This window comes from Sciurus carolinensis, chromosome 14, assembly GCF_902686445.1.
Source record: "Sciurus carolinensis chromosome 14, mSciCar1.2, whole genome shotgun sequence".
Classification (NCBI taxonomy): domain Eukaryota; kingdom Metazoa; phylum Chordata; class Mammalia; order Rodentia; family Sciuridae; genus Sciurus; species Sciurus carolinensis.
In genome coordinates this window covers 35701282-35722580 of record NC_062226.1, presented here as the reverse complement: position 1 = coordinate 35722580, position 21299 = coordinate 35701282, and the positions used below count along the sequence as shown (strand labels likewise).

General features: G+C 31.5%; 1 protein-coding gene across 2 annotated transcripts in view; it reads left to right on the top strand.

The window, feature by feature from the left end:
• Zcchc7 (zinc finger CCHC-type containing 7) overlaps nt 1–21299 on the top strand; it is a 230164-nt gene that overhangs the window by 7080 nt on the left and 201785 nt on the right. The window lies entirely within an intron of this gene.

Sequence of the window (21299 nt, the reverse complement as noted above, 5' to 3'; positions counted from 1 at the left end):
AATCTCTTGAAATATTGAACTTTACTTCTGTGGAAAAGTAGCCTTAGTGCCTAAGAAACGAGATGACTGTTTTAATCTTATTTACAAAAACAGGTAGCTGGCACATGATTCCATTTGACAGCAAAAAGAAAAAAAGATAGACTAGTAGTCTCAACATACAGCAGAATCAAGTAGGGTTGTCAGAATAAAGGAGATCTGATAACGTTTTTAGGAAGAAAGGAGGAAACTTGAAGAGACTAAACTTGTTTGATGGTTGGTATAGTGAGGTGAAGTAAGAGGTGAGATTGAGTGTATGTATGTGTCATTAGTCTTCAAAGTTGCTAAGTGACCAACTATTTGTAGCAGTAGAGAAGAAAGAAAAAATTGAGATGAATTGAGGTGGATAAGGGAACAATATAAGGATGTGTTTGATTTTTGTGGGAAAGTGAAAGCAGAAGTGCGAATGGGCAGAGGATAATTGGTGTTTCACACTATTAGCTTATGGTGTGCAAAGGATGTTTAAGTGCTATGGGGACCACTCTTTGGCAGTGGTTCCTAATATTTTGAAGAAGACAACTACTTTAAAACAGTTAGTATTTGGTAATTGAGAAAATGCATATTAGTAAATAGCTGCTAGTAGTCTTTTAAATGACTTTATATTTTATTGACTGCACAGTTGAGAAATGTTAATAAATATATGTGGGAGATAGTCTTTTAATAATGTATGCCTCTTGGTATCCATTGTGGTAACTAACTGTATAGCTCCCTTGGAGCCTGAAACTCATGGATTTGAAATCATTGTACTAACAGATCAGCAATAAGAGAATAAAAGAATTGCTTAGAAATAGTATTCAGTCAAGATTGAAATAATATGAGCTTGTAATGAGCTCACTTTGAAAGATTCCATAACTTTTTTTCCCCAGAAACACTTGGTAGCCTGGAGCAAGGTGACAGAAACCAAATCATCCAGTGTTAGGCATAACATTGTAGAAGGTCAAAATAAGCATTTAGTCTCTTCTTTCCCCTGAGCTCACACCTAGTTTCATTAGTCACTTTTGTGTTTGTTGGCATCTCCTTAACTATTTTCTTGAGTTCAAGTTCTTCATGTACAATTTTTTGAACAACTCCATTTGGGTATTGTACTGTTGTTTCAGATTTAATATATTGAAAAGAAAGCTTGTTATTTTTCCTTTGAAACCAATTCTCTTCTGGTTTAAGAATCTGTAGAAAGTTGGGCTTGGGTGGCACACATCTTTAATTCCAGCTACACAGGAGAATGAGGCAGGAGGATCACAAGTTCAAGGCTAGTCTGGGCAACTCAAAATAAACTATAAAAAGTGCTGGGGTATAGCTTAATTGTAGAGTATCTCTGGGTTCAATCCCCAGTATCACCCCCATTCCCCCACCACACACATATTCAGAATCTGTAGAAATGCTAAAGTTGATGGCAGGGTATAGATAGGTTGTGAAAAAAGGGAGAAGTGCTAACCTCATGGAGGGACTTGGAACTGTGTCATGCCTATAGTAAATGATGGTGATGAGAATGTGGAGAGACTGACTGATGATATAGATCTCAAGAACTAGTTAAGTGATGATAGATGATGGACATATTGTGGCAGTGTAGAGTGGAGCAGGATGGCCATTCTTCTGTTGTTTGACAGAAGGGGAGTCAGTTGGAGCTAAGATTTCCATGAGAGAGAGTTATTACTTTCTTGGCATTGTTGGCAAAAGGTAGTTTTCAATTAAAAAGTAGGCATGTGGAAGTGATTTGTTTATTATATTGTGTAAATGTTGGGTCATGGAAAGGAAGGACAGTCTTAAAAGGAACTAACTATATAGTTTGGATCCCCCTCACCAAAAAAAAAAAAAAAAAAAAAAAGATACAGTTTGGCATGGAAATATGGAAAGACATTTATTTCAAATTGGAGAGTAGGGAAAGACTTGTTGGAGACCACAATGTCAGAGTTGAGTCTTGAAGAGAAGATGAGGGGTGGTTTGGAATGGAAGGTTTTAGGAGAAGAGGACAGCAGGTACAAAAACATTGCAGAATGAAAACAGTGACTTTGGGGATGTGCAAGTATTTTAATCTGATTTATAGAGTGATAGTTGGGGAGTGAGGGATTATAAGTGCAGTGAGGCCATGGTGCCCAGCATATAAGGGGGCTTCCTGTGTCCATTTTTAAAAAAATATCTTGAAATCCAGGCCTGGTAGCTGTAATCCTGTCTACTCAGGTGGATGAGGCAGGAGGATCATGATTTTGCTGGGCAAATTAGCAAAACCTTGTCTCAAAATAAAAATAATCTGGGGATGTAGCTCAGTGGTTATAAAAGTACCCCTGGATTGATTCCTCAGGACTGTAAAACAAACAAAAACAAAACAAATCTATCCTGAAAGTTCTATAGCTATTGAAGGATTTTAAGCAGGAGAGTAACATGTTCATCTTTTTTATTTTAGAAAGAATTCTAGGGATTATGTGAAAATTGAATTGCAGAGTTAGGAATTATCAAGATGGGTGGGGGATGGGTTTTCTTTTGTAATAATCTGCACTAACAGCAATGGGGACAGAATTAAGCTAGGTATTGCTAGTGAAAATAGCAAGGAAGATATGAATTAGAGAGCTTTAGGTGGGAATGTAGACATAACGTGGTATTGGATCAGAGAAGAAGTTAATGATGGCTTTGAAGTCAAACCTGGGGAACAGAAAAAGGAGCAAGTTAACTGGCAGCTGACTCGATAAAAAAGGGGTTTCTTAGGACAAAATGAAGGTTTGGTAAGAGGGTAATAATGGAATAAGAGGTGACTGAATCATGTGGAAATGAGGATTCTGGAGGAAAGAAATTGATGGATATAAAATATGTTTTATAGATTAAAGAGAAGGTTGGCAATCAGGTATATAAAGAAATCTCTGGGAGAACAACTTTAATATTTTGTGTTATAAACAAGAAACATCTGTTCTTAAACTATATTTTTTGGGGGGAGTCCTTGTATTTTATTGAAGTGAAACATAACATCTACTATTTTATAGTGTTTATTTAGTTTGGTGGTATTTAGAACTTTTACAGGGTTGTGTCAGCATTATCTCTGTTAGTTCAAAAGCATTTGTATTATGTTCAGAGGAGATCCTGCAACCATTAAGCAGTCATTCCCTATTCCCCAGCTTCCTTTAGTCACTGGCAACCACTAATATGCTTTCTGTTTCTATGGATTCGTCTGTTTTTGATATTTCATATAAATGAGAATAATCCAGTATGTGACCTTTTGTCTTTTTTCACTTAGATTAATGTTTTGGAGGCCTTTGCATATTGTAGCATGTATCAGTTCTTTATTACTTTTTAAGACTGAATACTGTTCCATTGTATTCAGTATTTTGCTTATCTCTTCATCTGTTGATGTACTTCTGGGTTGTTTCCACTCTTTGGCTATTGTAAATAGTGCTGCTATAGAAATTTATGTACAAATTATTTAAATACCTGCTTTCAGTTCTTTGAGGTATAGGCTTAAGAATGAAATTGCTGGTAATTTTGTTTAACTTATTGAGGAACCCATAAACTGTTTCCCATAGTGGCTGCACCATTTTACATTCTCTTATATTGCAACAGTTCTAGTTAACTGTATTGGTTTTTTTCTTGTTGTTTGTTTGTTTTGTGTTTTTTTTTTGGGGGGGGGGTGGGTTGGTACCAGGGATGGAACCCAGGGGCACTTAACCTCTGAGCTACATCCCCAGCCTTTTAGAGACAGGGTCTTGCTGAGTTGCTCAGGCCTTGCTAAGTTGTGGAGGCTGATTTTGAACTTACAGTCATCTTGCCTCAGCCTCCTGAACCTCTGGAATTACAGGTGTACACCACTGTAATGCAACTGGCAACCGCATTGTTTTTTTATAGTGACTTGTCATGTTTCACATTGTTTGATGTGCTGGCAGGCACTTTGTTACTCTTATTTTTGTCTCCTAGTATTTTGGTTTATATGGTTATAGTTTGTGTTGACTTCCATTTTTGTAGTGTGGCTTTTTTTAAATATTAAATTTTTTATCCATTTTTGATGTTTTTGAAAAACTAATTCATCCTAATAGGTAAAGTTTAGTATGTGTGTGTTTATAAATTTATACCACTTTTCCTGCAATATAAAATAATTGACACAAAACATAAGTAATTTTAGACATTCATTGTATCTTTATCTATAATACTGTTTATCCCTACTCTTTGACCTTAGGTTTTGTTTTTTGATCCAATCAAATCGAAACTAATTCTGCAAATTAACTTGCCTGACTCATTTTTATATTCAAATACATATCTTCTATTTTATTTCCTTGATCTGTTAATGCTATAATTCTGTTTCTTTCCAACTAATAAATAATATATTCTGGAATGATGCCTGTTTGAGTGTTTTGTTACTCTTCAGTCATTATCCCTTTCATATATAGATCTGGGATAGATCTGGGTCATGTAATAATTTTAGAAGATTTTTTTCATGTTAGTGGAAGTATGTAGAAATTCTGGCATGCTTTTGAAATGCTGATTGTTATAAACATCATCAGTAACTATTATGTGTACTCACCCCCCACCCCAGGCAAACTGCCAAAAGTGTGGCTGCTGCTTTTTTGGGTTTTTTTTTTTTTTTTGGTGGTACTGGGGTTCGAAGGCAGGAGCATTCTATCACATTCCCAGAATTTATAATTTTTTACTTTTGAAGCAGGGTTTTGCTAAGTTGCCCAGGCTGGACTTAAACTTGCTATCCTCTTTTCTCAGTCTTCTGAGTTGTAAGGATTACAGTTGTATATCATAGTACCTGGCTACTGTGGCATGTTTAAAACAGCCATTTGGCACAAGAGAAAAATCCCAAACTCTTTCATGGCAGGTCTTTGTCATACTCATAAGCCTTATAATATTTGGAGTAATTCTTTGACATATGTATTAGTTTGATTCCAAAAATAGCTAAATCATCAAACATTTATTGGGTGTCTGCTCTATGTAGAATATAAAGGACATAATTTAGTTTAAGTGACTTATTTCATTGAAGTGACAGAATATAATAAGAAGCTAAGTTATTTTGTAAGAAGTCTTTTAACCATAGGAGTTAAGTCTCTCAAAATTCTGATGATTGATGTAGTTGAAAACTTGCACTTTCTAAATAAATAGGATTAGTGAATTTGAGATTGTGCATAATCTGATAGACAACTACATGATGCATAAGTAGTTTGCATTTGCTATTATTTATGTTAATGAGTGTAGCACTACCTCTGTGAAAACTTTAGGTTCTCCCCTATTAAATTTCAGTGAGATACTTAAACATTTATTCTGCTTTACTGGCTGATAATATACAATTATGAAGCATTTATTTCCTTTCTTTACTTTATCTAAGTTTTCAACCCTTTTCTCATTTTTTATCTGAAACTGTTGATATAACTTTTTGAGGATCTATTGAGACTAGAAATGTGTGACACTTACTTGATAGCCTAATCTTTTTCAGTTCCCATAATTATAGATGGTGTCTTTGCCTGTCATAAATTCATGCTAAAACACAGAAACATAGGTCATCAGTACTGGATACTTAAAGCCATCAGCTCTTTCTACTGTAGAATTTATTTCTAAGGTCTGGGCTTCATTTTCTTCACTTTCGTTACCCTTTTTAAGACTTTTTTCCCGGGCTGGGGAGATAGCTCAGGGCTGGAGAGATAGCTCACTTAGTAGAGTGCTTGCCTTGCAAGCACAAGGCCCTGGGTTCAATCCCCAGCACCGCAAAAAAAAAAAAAAAAAAAAAGACTTTTTTCCCTGCCCCTGTATTGGGGATCAAACCCTGGGCCTTGTGCATGCTAAGTCTTTTTTATAAGAACTGTGTTTGATCTGTCATTTGTTTTTCTTAAAGTCCCAACCTACTCAGTAGGACTGATTTTTTAATTCTCATTTATAGTATCTCCCTTTATCCTCAAGGATGAATTTCAGGACCTTCAGTGGATGCCTGAAACTGTGGATAGTACCAAATCCTGTTTTTTCCCCATATGCATTCCTGTGGTAAATTTAATTTACATATTAGGCACAGTAAGAGATTAACAATAATATCTAGTAATAAGATGGATAATTTTAAGATTACACTGTTGGACTGAGATTGTGGCTCAGTGGTGGAGTGCTTGCACTGGAGGCACTGGGTTCGATCCTCAGTTATTATTAAAAAAAAAAAGAAAAGAATACACACACATAGACCCACACGTTTAATAACAATTCTAGTACTTATTTCAGTGTGACGATAAAATTTGTTATTTTAAGTGTGATGGAGAAACTATCACAAAATTTTTTTTCTTCACAATTTCACAGATTTGTTCTTACCATACATTTTAGCCATCTCAGCATGTGATACACCTTTCACTTAAAGAAAGCACTTTATGTTTTCTCTTTGGCATATCCTACATGTCATTTTCATTACTCTTGAGCTTTGGGGCCATTATTAAGTAAGATAAAGTTTATTTGACACAAGCACTGGGATACTCCTACAGTTGACCTGAGAACTAAAATAGCTACTAAATGACTAACGAGTGGGTAATATATACAGCATGAATATTCTGAACAAAAGGATGATTCACATCCCAGGTAACAGGGCAAGTTGGTGCAAGATTTTATCATGATATTCAGAATGACACATAATTTTAAGATTAATTAATTATCCTGACATTTTCCATTTAATTATTTGATCATGGATAACAAAGTTTCAAAAGCAAAACTGGATGGGGGAGGTAACACATTAGAAAAGCATATCTCTTTTTTGAAGAAAAGATGTACCAAAGGAAATCAGATGTTTTTTAATTTACAGAGTGATTCTTGTGGATTTACATGTATAAGACAACCAAATAATGAAGAGAGATAGTAAATGCTTTAGGAATTATGGAGAAATAATCAACAATTTATTTTCCTGGATAGAGAAGAGATATTAACTTTTAAATGTTTTATTATGGAAAATTAAAAATTTAATTGTAGTGGGGCACAATACCTTTATTTTATTTATTTATTTATTTTTATGTGGTGCTGAGGATTGAACCCAGTGCCTCACACGTACTAGGCAAATGCTCTACCACTGAGCTACAACCCCAGTCCTTGTTATGGAAATTTTAAAGTATGCAAAAATAGAAGGTTATAATGGACTCCAGTGCCCCATAAACTAGCTTCAGTAATTATCAACCTATGACTATTCTTTTCTTGTTTATAACTCCACGTTCCTGTATTATTTTGAAGCAAACTACAGATATAAGTCGTTTCACTTGTTTAAATATGCACACACAGAAATGTATATCCCACTATGTATACACTTCCAAAAGGTAAAGATTCTTTTTAAAAAATACAATCTTATCATTATCACACTTAAACAAATAGATAGTAAATCTTTTATCAAGTATCCAGTCAATGTTCAAATTTCCCGAGTTTGCTTCTAATTTTTTCTTACAGTTTAGTTGAATTGTATCTGAGCTGTATATTATAATTGGTTGGTAAGTATCCTTTAATCTGTAGGTTCTCCCTTTATCTCTTTTATTTTTAATTTTTTGTAATATAATTGTTGTATAATTGGATTGTTTTTGCTTTCGAATTTAGTGTAGTCTTTATTTTGTAGTTTTTGTTTGCTTGTTTGTTTGTTTTATTTTCATGGTACTGGAGGTGGAACCCAGGGCTTCTTTAGTGCATGCTAGGCAAGCAGTCTACCATTGAGCTACATTCCTCGCCATGTAGTAGTACTCTTTCATCTGTTCCACTGTCTTCTGTTTCTTATGAATTAGTAGTTAGATCTACAAGCTTGTTAAATTTAGGTTTTACTTTCTCTAGTTATGTTATCAACTTGATAGGCAGTTAGGTTCATGTGCTTCATTTTGTTTTTGATATATTTATTTTACAGGATTACTCTTTTAAAGTTTAATTTTGGTTTATAATTATATAAAAAGTTTATGTAAGGTTCCAAATTCAAATCAACAAAACAAGGTAAAATTTATCCAGGGAAACCTACCTTCTAACCAAGTTTCTTCCTGATTCCTGACCTTCCCCATATGGGTAACTGTTAAGAGAAAATTAATGCTTTGTCTTTAACATTAAAACAAAAAAATAAGCAAATAAGCAAATATTTATATATATGCGTGTACACACATATATATACATATATATACACACGTATATGTGTGTACTATTTCCATTTCTTAAATAAAAATGACATCCCATCACACTTGGTTCTACCTTACTTTTGCTGTTAACAGTAAGCATAACCTGGAGATGACTCCATCTTATTATGTAAAGATATTTGTTATTTATAGGTCTGTGAACTATTTTTTGTATCTTCTATATTACTGTGAGCTGATACCTTAGACATGTAATACTTTTTGAAAGTGAATGAGGAATAATTTACTTGTTAGAGAATTAAAATATATTTTAAGCAAATGAGTAATAGTCTAATTCTGCTTCTAGAAGCATGCTTTATTCTTGTTCATCTTTGTGTTTCTCATTTAGTGTAATGATTTAGATTTAGCAAAAATTAAATAGTTCAGGGTTTAAAAATGGAAGAATGGGGAATATTAGCATTTTTATTTATCTATCTTTGTATTTATTTTTTGTGGTACTGGGGTTTGAACCCAGGGCATCACACCTGCTAGACAAGCACTCTACCACTGAGCTACATCCCTGTTCCTTTTAATTTTGTTTTTTAATTGTGAGATAGTGACTTGCTAAATTGCCCAGTCTGGCCTTGAACTTATGATCCTCCTTGTTCAGCACGAATATACCTTTTTTAAGAGTTACGGAAGCCATTGTTAGTTCCTAGTTTGTGACTGTGATGGTGTAGAATTATGTGTAGAATTAATGTAGAGCTACATTAACTAGAATTAATATAGAGCGCCTTCATTATACACATTGCGCACATTACTCTTTTAGTTTGTCAACATGTGCCACATCATAGATACTTAACAAATCTTACATGAATTTAATTGCAGTTCTCCTTTCTGTATAGAGTAGTGTTCTTTTTTTTTTCTAATACCTTTGTTTATTTTTATGTGGTTCCGAGGATTTGAACCCAGTGCCTCACACTTGAGTCAAGCTCTCTACCACTGAGCCACAACCCCAGCTCCTAGAGGAGTGTTCTTTACGTGGTACTATTTGAAGTTGAAGTCAAATCATGGCTTCATTAAGATAAAATCATGGCTTTTGAAATTGAAGTCAAATTATGGCTTTTAACTTAGGATAGTAAGTTTTAACTTATTTTTGTGTCAGATTCCATTTCTCCCTAAAATACACTTAAAACAATTTTTTTTTCAAATACTGGGAATTGAACCCAGGGCCTTGCACAACTCTATCCCCTAAAATACAAATACAAAATTCAGGTAAATTTTATCAGATGGAGAACTCATTTAGGGGCATTTGCTGAGTCTCTGGTATTTATTAGGCACTCAATCAAGAATGAATAAAACATTAAAATTTGAGGAGAATGGGATACCTATTTGAATTTTAGTTTTTCAGATATGTCAACATTTTATTTGAGCTGGGTCTTTATATATGCTATTTTTTTCCCTGCCTAGGTCAGTTTTTACTTATCTGGTTGATAACCTAGTCATCCCTGAGGTGTCAGTTTAAAGTTCAGTTCTGAATGAGGTAATAGTTACAGGTTCTCAATTAGTGATGATATTAGGTGTTACAACTCTGTATTTGACTAACTGTGACTTTGGGTAACTTAATTTTTTTATTGGTTATATAATGCTTTTTATTTCATTAAGGTTATAAAGCTAAAGTGAAGTAACAGGTAGATTTAATATAATAGGAAAATAGTCTGATATAACTCACAACTTCCAGATAGGTTCATGATCATTGTGGCGAACAGGATTATAACTTCCACTTGGTTTCTTGAGTTGAAAGTTCTCAGCTATTTTTCTTTTTAAACCCAAGTTGTTTTTGAATATGTCTGTAGGATGGTATTTTCCTTGGATACTTTTGATTTTGTTACATTTTATGATACACTAGCTTATGTCATTAATCTTAGTTCTGAAGGCTTAAAATGAGTTCAACAGTGTACAAGCCATTGTACCATTAAGACGTTGGGATTCAAGAATTACCATGTAGTCCTTGCCTTTAGAAACCTTAAAATGCATGACAACATGGAAAATTCACTATAATACCAGAGTTAAATACATTTCTACAAATATAAGAGATGCCCCAGCACAATACATAATTATTCCAGATGAATGTAATAGGCTTTTTAAAAAAGATTGCTGTGGATAGGCACTGTACAAGATTGAATTGAAAAGGAGTTCTTTGAGCTTTGTCTTGAAGAATGGATAGGATTTAAAGTTCAGGTTAAATACAGGGAAGAAGAATAGAAGCTGAAACTCTTAATAGAAACTTAAGACTGTATGGTACCATTGATGTTTATATGTGGCTAGATAGGATTAAACATTTTAATAGCATATCTTTTCAGAAGCCACATCAGCCTAAATGAAAAAGGGTATTTATGTGCTGTATTTGTCCAGAATGATGTTGGAAAATTTCTAGGTCATAATTTTCTTTGGTTGTTTTCTTGCTTCTCTATCTCCTCTTTCTTTTCCTTTAAAACACAATTGGGTATTTTATATGGTTTTATGGAAGATAAAACTGTTCTCTCAATTGGACTAGCTACTATAAGTTAGTCAAAGGACATGACTAGCTTTTTTTCTTCTTTTTTTTTTTTTCTTTTTATTGTAAACAAATGGGATACATGTTGTTTCTCTGTCTGTACATGGCGTAAAGGCATACCATTTGTGTAATCATAAATTTACATAGGGTAATGTTGTTTGATTCATTCTGCCATTTTTTCCCTTCCCCCCCTCCCCTCCCACCCTTCCCCTCCATCTAGCTTTTTTTCTTTTTATGTAGGGCTATTCAAAGTAGAACATGTTTTAAAATACAACTTTGGTTCCTCATAGCTTGGGTTCTTATAATCTTTTAACATAGGCAAGGAGCCCATTTCATTAGTTTGGAAGCATTTACTTTTAGTATTACTACTGAAATCAGTGAGTTGGTGCTTTTTCCCCTTTTTGCATTCATCAACTTAATTTCAATAAATATAGTTCTTGAGACATTTTAGGCCTAATAGGTCATAAGAGTGGGTTGCCATTTGACATGCTTCTCATTGACGTGTAGTCTAACATCTGTCTTGTAATTTAAAAATGACCATATGCTGGAGTTCCAGTGACCAAGAGCATCAAGGAGCTCCCTCCCTTATGTTTTTACTTTTGTAAGCCTGTGCTACATAATTCTTAAAGCTGCTTTTGAACTGTGTCTCTAGTTGTAGCATGTCACCTTACACTTATCTATTGTAAGGACATCTTTTTATTTAATTTCTAATTAACATAATGACTTGGATAGTGTTATTCGCCATTCCATGGTGAAGTTGTCATAAGGAAAGAGGAAATAAAAATGTTCAATTTCAACTTTACTTGCGAATGAAGTGAAGTTTGAAAACTTTTTTATGGTCATGGCCATTGCTGACTGAAAATCTTTTTAGAAACTCCAGAAATGCCAAGACAACTGTGGGTTGGATTTTAATAACATTTTGGAATGTTGATATTATGTGTTGCTAATTTTTGTGATTTCACTGTAGATCAACAACTTAGGTGTACATTCTTCCAAACTCGTTTATGACTTTTATTTTAAATTCATTTATAATAATTTTTCCTTTTAACAATGTGAGTCCCTAGGGAGAGAATTAAATTTTATTTTTTAAAGAACATTTCTTTTAGTAACTGATTTGACTTTCATGTAAGATTTACTAAATTCATTAGAAACTGCTAATAAGAAGATACTATGATGTATATTTATTGAACTAATGACCTAGTATAGTTATCATTAAAATATTACCTATAGGTTTGCATATATTTTTTGGAATGGACAAGCATAAAATTAGATGGGCAGTATTTTCATTCTTGTCAGAAGAACTTGACTCCTGATGTCTGGGTGGAGAGGGTTTAAATGTAATTTTCATTTAACTGTTTGCATCTTTGCATATAATGATCATTTGTCTGAATTAAATATAATTTATAGTGTACTTTTATGGTCAGAAGGTAAATTTGATATGAATGACACATGATCAGGTTGTAAAACTTTTTTCAAAAGAAATGCAGAAGAACATTTAATTATTTTTTCCCTTAAGAGTAAAGGCTATTCAAATAATTCTTTCATCTCTAAGTAGAAGATACTGATTTTAAGACTTCACTAAATTTATATTTAATTTAAAGTAACTTATTAATTTGCTAAACACTGTCTTAGTGGTTAACAATAATGAAGTAAAAGTGTTGAGTTAATGGAAAATTTTCAGTCTAAATTTTTTAATCTCTCATTGTTTACCTTTGTTTGTTTTAAATTAAATGTATTGTCATGGTTAAGTTTTTGTCATTTGGAGCTACATGCCGCATTGTTGTTAATTCTCCTAGAAGAGATAATTATTTGAGTATCTATAATGTGTAAAGTCACATTTTCTTTTTAAATTATATAGACATACTTAGGAATACCTAAAGAAATAGATTTGACCTGCTTTTTTATTTGAGTCTTTATCTAATAGCATTGACTTTGAATAGAGGTATAATTCCAGTGATAAAATTTATAAATTTAGATTCAAAATATAAGTGTGAAATAAATTATTTAAAAGTGGCTCTTACCTGCCAATGTGTAATTTTGATTTTTATGACAACTTCTTACCTTAGAATTTCAGTTTTTGTCAGTTTTGAAAATAGTTCATAGTGGACTTGAAAGCATCTGTTCTTATGTCTGTCTTTTGCAAACACGGTTTAAGGGAAAGTAGCATAAATTTATGATTGTAAAAATCATTTTTACTCTCCCACTCTTCTTTTTTTTTTAACTTAAATATGTAGTTAACTTACTACTGCCTCAAGGTGAAAAAATGACTTAAGTAGCTAAAGAACTACATATTAAGGGAAAGTGTTTTTATTGGCAATTCCCTTGAAGTGAGTAGATCACATTTGATTTTTCTTTGTGACTAAATAGCACTTGTAACAGAAGTATCTTCTATAGTCAGGGAAAGCTTCAACTCTAGAAAACTTTTCAATATTCTTTCCATATTTGTAGTTAATGAAGAATTCTAAAGATGTAGGAAATATGTTTATGGCTGATAAATGAGATTGCTAAAGTAATACAAATTATGCTCTAAAAAGTCAGTTGAGGGATTCAGGAACATGGCAGATAAATTTAACTGAAAAGGGAGGTTTTATTTAAAGAGAAGGTGTATAACCACATTAATTTTTAAGTCCTTATGCAGCACTTGTCACTTTTCAGTTTTAAATGGTCTGATTTAAACATAAATAAACTTTCATCAGTGGTTTTTAGAAATAGCGTTACTTTCTACATTTAAGGAGGATTTTAATTGCCAATAAAATTTCATTGTTCCAATAAGAACTTGAAAGATTACCTCACTACCATATAATCGAGTGTTTTGCCATCACATGTCTCCTTATATCCGCTTGAACTCTTTTGGTTTGCTTTAAAAATGATATAAATTTTGTGGGAGACTAAATATAACGTAAATATTGCTGTTAATACTGTGTAACAATCATTTAACTGACATTATTAGTTTTTATGTGTATGAAATACTTCCTTAAAGAGATTTATAACATTCAATTTAAGTGATTTTGGATTGATGAGTTACTGGTAAAAATCCATTAGGTACTGAATTGTGGAATATTTGTATATGTTTTTAATACCATTACTTAAAAAAAATCGTATCTGCACCCATTTTCTTCCGTTTGAGATGTTCTAGTTTGGGAAATTTCCATTGTTATTAGATGTAACAGAAAAAAAATATAACAGTATAGCACGGATCATCCATTTTTTAAAGAGTGTTCGTTAGGTAAACTAATTTTGGTATATAGTTCTTTATAGGATAGCCAGTTGTGTTCAACTGTGTGATTGTGCCACCACTTAGGTTAACATCAGCAGCAAAGAGTCTTCTTCATTTTGTTAAATTTTTATTCCTTTAAAATTATTTAAACAGAAGAACAGATTAGTGAAGCAAGTTTCTGAAGTAATATTAATCAATGGGAATCCTTTCTTCCCCTTTAGATACATTACTTACATGCATATATATATTTTGATTAAAAGGGGAAAACAATTTTTCTAGTTTAACATGAATATAGTAATTATTTCTTATTTTTAAAAATTAATGAAACCAATAAAGTTTGTTTAGAAATCTCAGAAGATATTAGTAGTATACCTGAAACCTCAGCAGTCCCTTTTTATCTATACAGATTTCTCTGCCTATTGTGGCCGTTTGCTCTAATTTAAATTTCCCATGGCTTTGGGTTGCAGACTTGGTTTTCTGCAAGAGTGCCCATGCTTACATGGTCATATATTCTGGGTGACTTTTCCACTTTTTCTTTTTTGTTATTTTGTTGATTGCTGAAGGGAAAGAGGATTTAAAAAAAAAAAAAAAAAAAAACAACTTGTTTCTTTGTTTTGATCTTTCTTCCTTAGCCCATCTATTTGTGTGTTGTTTTGTTTTGCAGATTGGGAAGAATTATTGTGTGGTGCTTAGATCCATGGGGACCAGCAGAGAAAAACTAATTTTGTTTTTGGTTTTGTTTTCTTAATAACAGTACCAATTTAATTCTTGAGCCATTGAGAAGCTCAAAAGATGTTAGTTTTATGCATGAAATTGATGGAAAATTATTAATCCTAAAATTTTTTATTCATGGTCATTTTACTGTTGGGATAATTTTATAGTTGAACCAAGTTAATGCTAAAAATACTAATTAGCAGTAAGTATTATTGTTAAAAAATTTTAGTGTAACTGTTGTGTATTAAAATATATCAATAGGGAATCAGTTATAATCTGATATGAATGCTTCTATTGAATTTTTATTGTCCATGGTGTGTGTGTGTGTGTATATATATCTATATATATTTATATAGATATATATGTATCTATATATATATTCACAGAGACATATGAATTACATTTGATTGGGGATGTAACATTTTTACCTTGACCAGTTCCTAAGTTTGCCTCTTCTTGCAAAACATGGTTATTTTTCAAATTGAAAGAATTTTGTTTTATGAGACACAACTTAATGCTGTTGAATGTTAAGTCTTTGGAGAAGTGTGTGGCAACTTAAATACTGAGTAATTATTGTTATAAAGGAAAACTACAGGCCTCTAGTCCTAATAGCTCTTCAAAATATCTCTTTATTAGTATGTGAAGACTTCAATATCAAATTAATGTGATCAAAACTATTTATATTTTAGTTTTGTGAGGATGGCATAATGCAGTACCATATTTAACTGAATTTTGTATTTGTTAAATGAGCATGAAATAATAAAAAGATCCTTTTTACCATTTAAAGAATTATAATAATCTCCTAATCTACCAGAAAAAATGATGTTGTGCTATACTATTAAGTAGTAGTGTAAAAAACTTTTTAATGAGGATAAGTAGGAGGGAAAAAGATAATTTTAATAATTTATAATTTTAGTTTTTGATTATAATTTTAATAATTTTAATTTTATTGATTATACATCATGGCAGTGAGGAATCTAAAATGTTCTTTTGTATGAGCACTTTGGGATGTATGAGTATTTTGGGATTTGGGTAAGGGTAAGCCTTCTTTCTATATCTGTTTTATAGGATTTTTTTTCCTTTATAGATTTTAGTACTCTTACAATGTGTAGTTGAATTACAGAATTTGTGATTACCAAGAAACAATGAGCAGTTTTTTGTTTATTTTTACTATGTTTTTCCTCATTATTTTGTTTCACATTTTGATTTCTATGAAATGACTTCTCAATAAACAATTTCTTTTAAAATCAGAGTTTCAGAATAAGAAGAAACTATATCCTGGCATTTTATTAGCTGCTGTTGTTTATAGCAATTAAAATAATCCTTTGAATTTCTACTCTTTAATCATAGTCTTCACAAATTTTTAAGATTATTCCCCTTAATTCTGATTAGTATTTTAAAAGTATTTTATAACTTTGTACTTGATATTCATGTGTAATTAGTAAGAAACACAAAATGTCTAAAATATATGTACTTCTAGTATTCAGCACATCAAATCAGGATATAATTTGTTATATGAAAAGTGATACAACTGTAAAAGTATGCAACTTTTAAAATAACAAGGCATTCTGTTAGCATATTTTACTAGGAAGTATTTGTGGAAAATGTTACTAGTAAGCTCATTGCATGGATTTTGTTGTGTATGGTCTTATTAGGAAAGCACAATAAAGCCAAACTTGAAATTTATTAAGGGAAGAAACTGGTGAAGTGCTTTTATGCTGTTACAGAACTTCACAGACAGTTGTCAGACAATTGTTTTTTTAAAGGTCATGATTGCTTGATGCCTTTTCTGTTCTTTATTTGAAGTTCTCATTTTGTGGAATTTCCTTTTTGTTCTCCCTCTTTCTTTTTCTTTTGGCAGTACATGGAAGTTTCTTTTAAAACGGAGAGACTAAACATATTAGTAACTATTAAAGTGTAATGGAAATACTTTTATTCATGATTTTTTAGGTCCAAAAATGTTGTGAAGGTAAGCCAATGAGTATAAATCACTGTGGTACGGAAATTGTTTTAGCTTGAGAGTTGTCTGTTCAGAAAAGTAGGCTCTAAGTTAAACTTTAAATTGTAGTTGTGTAGTATTTTGCAGTTATCTTATTCTTAGGTGTTTTGTGTTTTAGTGTTCTCGTTGATTATTGAAATTTCCTGAAAAATAATGTTCTGTGAATGAGCAAAAAGGAGGTGAGGACAGAATAAGAATGGGGGGCGGGAAGAAAACCTCTCCACTAAAATGTTGTCACCTGACAGGTGGAGATACCTATGCCATTATAGATTTTCAAAACAGTGTACTTGAATTCTCTCTTTTTAAAAGATTTTATTTAAACTTTAACATACGTCACAAAACTTGTGATAAGTATTAAAATTTTATCTCTGATCTTTGTCCTAAATTAATTTAAGCCTTTACAAATAACAAAACAATTCCTTGAGACTAATTACTATCTTCAGTTAAGTTATATGTTTCATTAGGTAATATTTATTTGATTATTGCATTTGTTATTAATGTGAAACACTAAAATTAAAAACGGTCTATAACAGTGCAGAAAATGAATATGTAAAATTAATTTTGATATTTTGCCATAGTGGCAGCATAGAATTCAAGTATGCCTTGATGTGTAATAATTTTATTTCTTAGTGTTATAAAAGGGCATCTGTTGGCTTTCTGTATTCAGAAAATTTTGACTTGTTAATTTTAAATACTGATGTAAATTGGAACTATATTTTTTTAAATTGCAGTAACTTGAAGCAGATACATAATATAGTAGTGGTTGGCTTTTAAAAATTTTTAGTGATTAGATTTTTTGAAATAGAAATACAGCCTGGAATTTTATTTTAGAAAACACATTTTATTAAAAGTATTAGTATTAGAACTAGAAAACCTTACGAAGTATAGCATGTCTGTATCCATAATTATTTTCAGTCACTAGGAAGGAAGTTGTGAGTTGTTAGTATCTTCTTTGTTTGAAGACATAAATTGTATTTTGAAAAGGGATGAGAAAGAAAAAGTAATTGCTTTCAGTCATGTTTGTATCATCTTGGCATTGTTATTTGTGAGTTCATGTCACAAAAGCCAGCAAAACTTCACAGAATAATTAATTTTTTTTTAATTCAGTAGGCTTGCTGAAAACTTTATTGTGATCAATCTGGAAAAAAATTAGGTTTTTCTTTTGAAGTTTAATGATTCATCTTGATGTTGTATCTCAGTTTGACTTTTTCATTAATTTGGATGTGATCTTATTTTTTGTTTTAAAAATTTATTTCTAATAATGTTGTTGCTTGGATGAATCTTCATTGTTTATATTACATTTCATCCATTTATGACATTTTACTAACCAGTTGTAACTATTTTATCATATTTTTCTGGTGCTTTTGTTATACAGTACAGACTAAAGTTAAGAGCTAATATATATTACAGTGTATATGACCATTTCCAATTTGACCTGTTACTGTAAAGAAGGCTAACAAGTGTGTATGACTAGCTCACCCCTTCTGGAACAGTTGAAAACAGGCCTCAGAAGACTCAAAGGAATTCTTTTAACTCCTAGCAGGGCCACGGGGTCAATGTCAGATTTAGTCATGCTGTTATTTTAGCCCAGTGGTCCAGAGAGATGACTGAAAAGTGAGTCTTTTATTTCTTTTTTTGTGTGGTTATTAACAGGATTAAATGTAAGCCATTGTGTACTTAGTACCAATTAGTTTCTCATCTGAGAGGTTCATTATGATTTTTTGTCAGCCTTGTTCTTGTAATATTTGTTTCATTGTTTGATTAGTTAAGGGGCTGAATGGACTAAGGAAAAGTTTTATGGCAGTGCTTTTTAAATTCATTGAGAATTTTAATAAGCAGTCAACTTTTCAGATATGTAGATCCTGATTAAAAAATGGACCATATTGAAAGTTGGCATGGAATATGGTAGTTAATTGTTTAAAAATTTCCTTTCCCCTCATATTTTTCTTTAGTCTTAAAATAAAGCTACCTTTAATGTATCAAATAGTTTATGTTTTTAGAAGTCTATTTCAGATTTTTACATGTTTCTAAAAATTGTGTTCATTTTGCTGTGTGTATGTAGTTGCTATCCAGGTGAGACATAACACCAAAAAAACTCCAAAATTAACCCTTTCAGTTTCTAGATTAGCAACAGTTTGAGCTATGAAATGCAGAATACAAAACTTCTAGATTAAGGGTAGTTGTCAGGTGTAAACAAACCTTAATTTGAAAGGAAGGAACCTGGAAGTTCATTCTTTATGCTATTGTAAATAAGTAAAAATGCCAAGTTCTATGAGTTCAGAAATGAGGAGCATACCCAGCTTTTTAATTGCTTATTAAATTGGTGGTTGCTTTAGAACCTTGACTTTAAAAAATTCTTATATTAAAATAAATGTTTTATTAAGTAACATTCCTTGTTTAACATTTTAGGATATCTCAGTAAAATTTTGGGCAAAGTTTGTTCTCATAAATGGATTAGAGATACTGATTTCAGCTAAAAGCAAGGATTATAACCCAAAATTAAAAGATAAGTTATTTTGCTAATAGATAATTACCTGGGACAGTAGGTCTTATATCTTGTTGAAGTGTGTACAATACACATTCTCACATGCTTTCACCTTTAAGTCAGTAAGCCTATGGACAAGTTTGACATTGAGGATTTTTTTAAACATTAGAAATGGTATATTAATTCAAGCAAGTACCATTACTATTTTAACTTACTCTTTAAGAAGAGCTGCTTAATTTATTTCAGATTGTTTGATCTAGCATATATAGATTGTACCTTTCTACTAAGTACTTTGCTTACTAAGTTTTTTCGTTCCTAGACGACTTTATTATGGAATTGAATATTTTTAAGATTTTATGATTCAAAGATTGTGACATTTAATTACCCACTCTAATCCCACTTGATTTCAGGCATAGTTCTTGAATAGCCCTTGCTTTTTGGTATTTTTAATATCCAATTTTCTGAGCAAGACATTTCTACCAAGTTTGTATATGTTATCTTTCTTTTCTTTTTAGTTATAATTTGAAAAGTACTTTGATCCTCCAAATGAAAAACCTTAGTTTTGACCTTATGTTAAGTATATCTTCTCTATTACTGTCTAGCAGTCAGTCTCCCATTACTTAACCCCACCCTCTTTTTAAAAACTAAAAATGTGTGGTAGCTGGATTAAGTTGCCAGGAGATTTTCAAGTAACAGGAAGTAAATCAGTAGTTACTTCTATGGTAATTTGTTGTTCATTGAATGGGAAAGTAGTTTGTGAGAACACACTTATTTTGCTACTTAACATTTCCTCAAGATCTTTGGAAATTAAGAGAAAAATCTTTAGTGTAATGGCCTTGTAATATGGAAAAGGACATATTTTAAAACAAAAATTCATTTCTCATTATTTTATATTCTACTTTGGAGGAAACTAAAAGAAGTAGATGTTAAGTTGAAAATCTGACTCAATATCAGATGCACCTATAATATAATTTAAATAATTGAAAATTAGTGAATTCTTTTGTTGATTTGCCTAATATTTTTAAAATGTAGCAAGTAGCATAGTCTATAACTTCTCCCAAAGTTGAATCAATATTAAGTTTCTGATACAGCAGATCCAGAAATTCACAATCAAATAACTGTAGGAAATACAAGGTAAAAAGAACAGGCTCTCCTAAAGATAATTTATTAGGGCTTCTGTTTCTTTAGCATCTCTAATGTAGTAGTAATGATCATAAACAGTTGAACTATATTTGTCACTTTAGTAAATAATTTTTCTGTAAATAATTACAATTGATTCCCAAACACCCTTAAATTATGCTACTTTAAAAACTGTTCAATGGACATTTGGGGATTTAAAGTAATACTGTTTCATTTTAAGACTACTAAGGAATATTCTTTCTTTTAAAAAAAGTAAAGCTTTTGTGAAAGTCAACATTGTAATACAATTGACAGGTGTTTTGTTACATAAAAACAACTTTTATATGATACTTTGTTTTTCTGTCTAAGCAGGTGAGGCCTAACAAATATAGAAAAAAATGTTTTTTTTTTTTTTGAAAATTTCTAATATTGAGTGATATATGGAGATGTTTGTTATTTATTACATAAAATTAAAACAAAGTTGTGTGTGTGGGGGGGAACCTGTCTGAGTCCTGAGAAATTAAATGGAAATTGAGGGAAGAGTAAGTAGTATACTAGAGATCCAATATTTTATTTACCAGCTAAATTTTATATCCAAAGCTTCCAATGTTTTGGACTTTTATATTTCCTCCAAAGCACATGACTTCCCTCAGTAAAGGGCATGACAGTTGAATGTAATTGCTAATGTAATGCTTTTTATTGGCATAAAATAAACCAAGAGTTTTTGTGTATATAGTAACTCAGAATTGAGTTTTTAAAAATAGCTTAATAAGACAAAACATTTGTGACTTTTGAACATAACAAAGTGCTATTTTATTTTGACTTACTGCATTTGATGAGTTTCATTTTTTTAGTACTTTGCCTGAAAAGTACTATACACAAAATTGTTGTTCTATGTACTGATTTTATTGGTTCACACTAGGCCCATTGACCATTAAAATATGTTTAGGTTTTAAAATACTAATGTTTATCAGCTACATTTTACTAGCATTTTATTATTGTAAGTGTCTATTGTAACATATTAGAGTCTGATTTAAAAGAAATTTTTGCTTCCATTTTATGAAGATACTCTGTAAGAACATTGATGGTAGAGTTTTTATCTGTATATTTCACTGACTTTTAGCTGATATCTTAAACTATCAGTATTTGCTTCATTTTGTGGA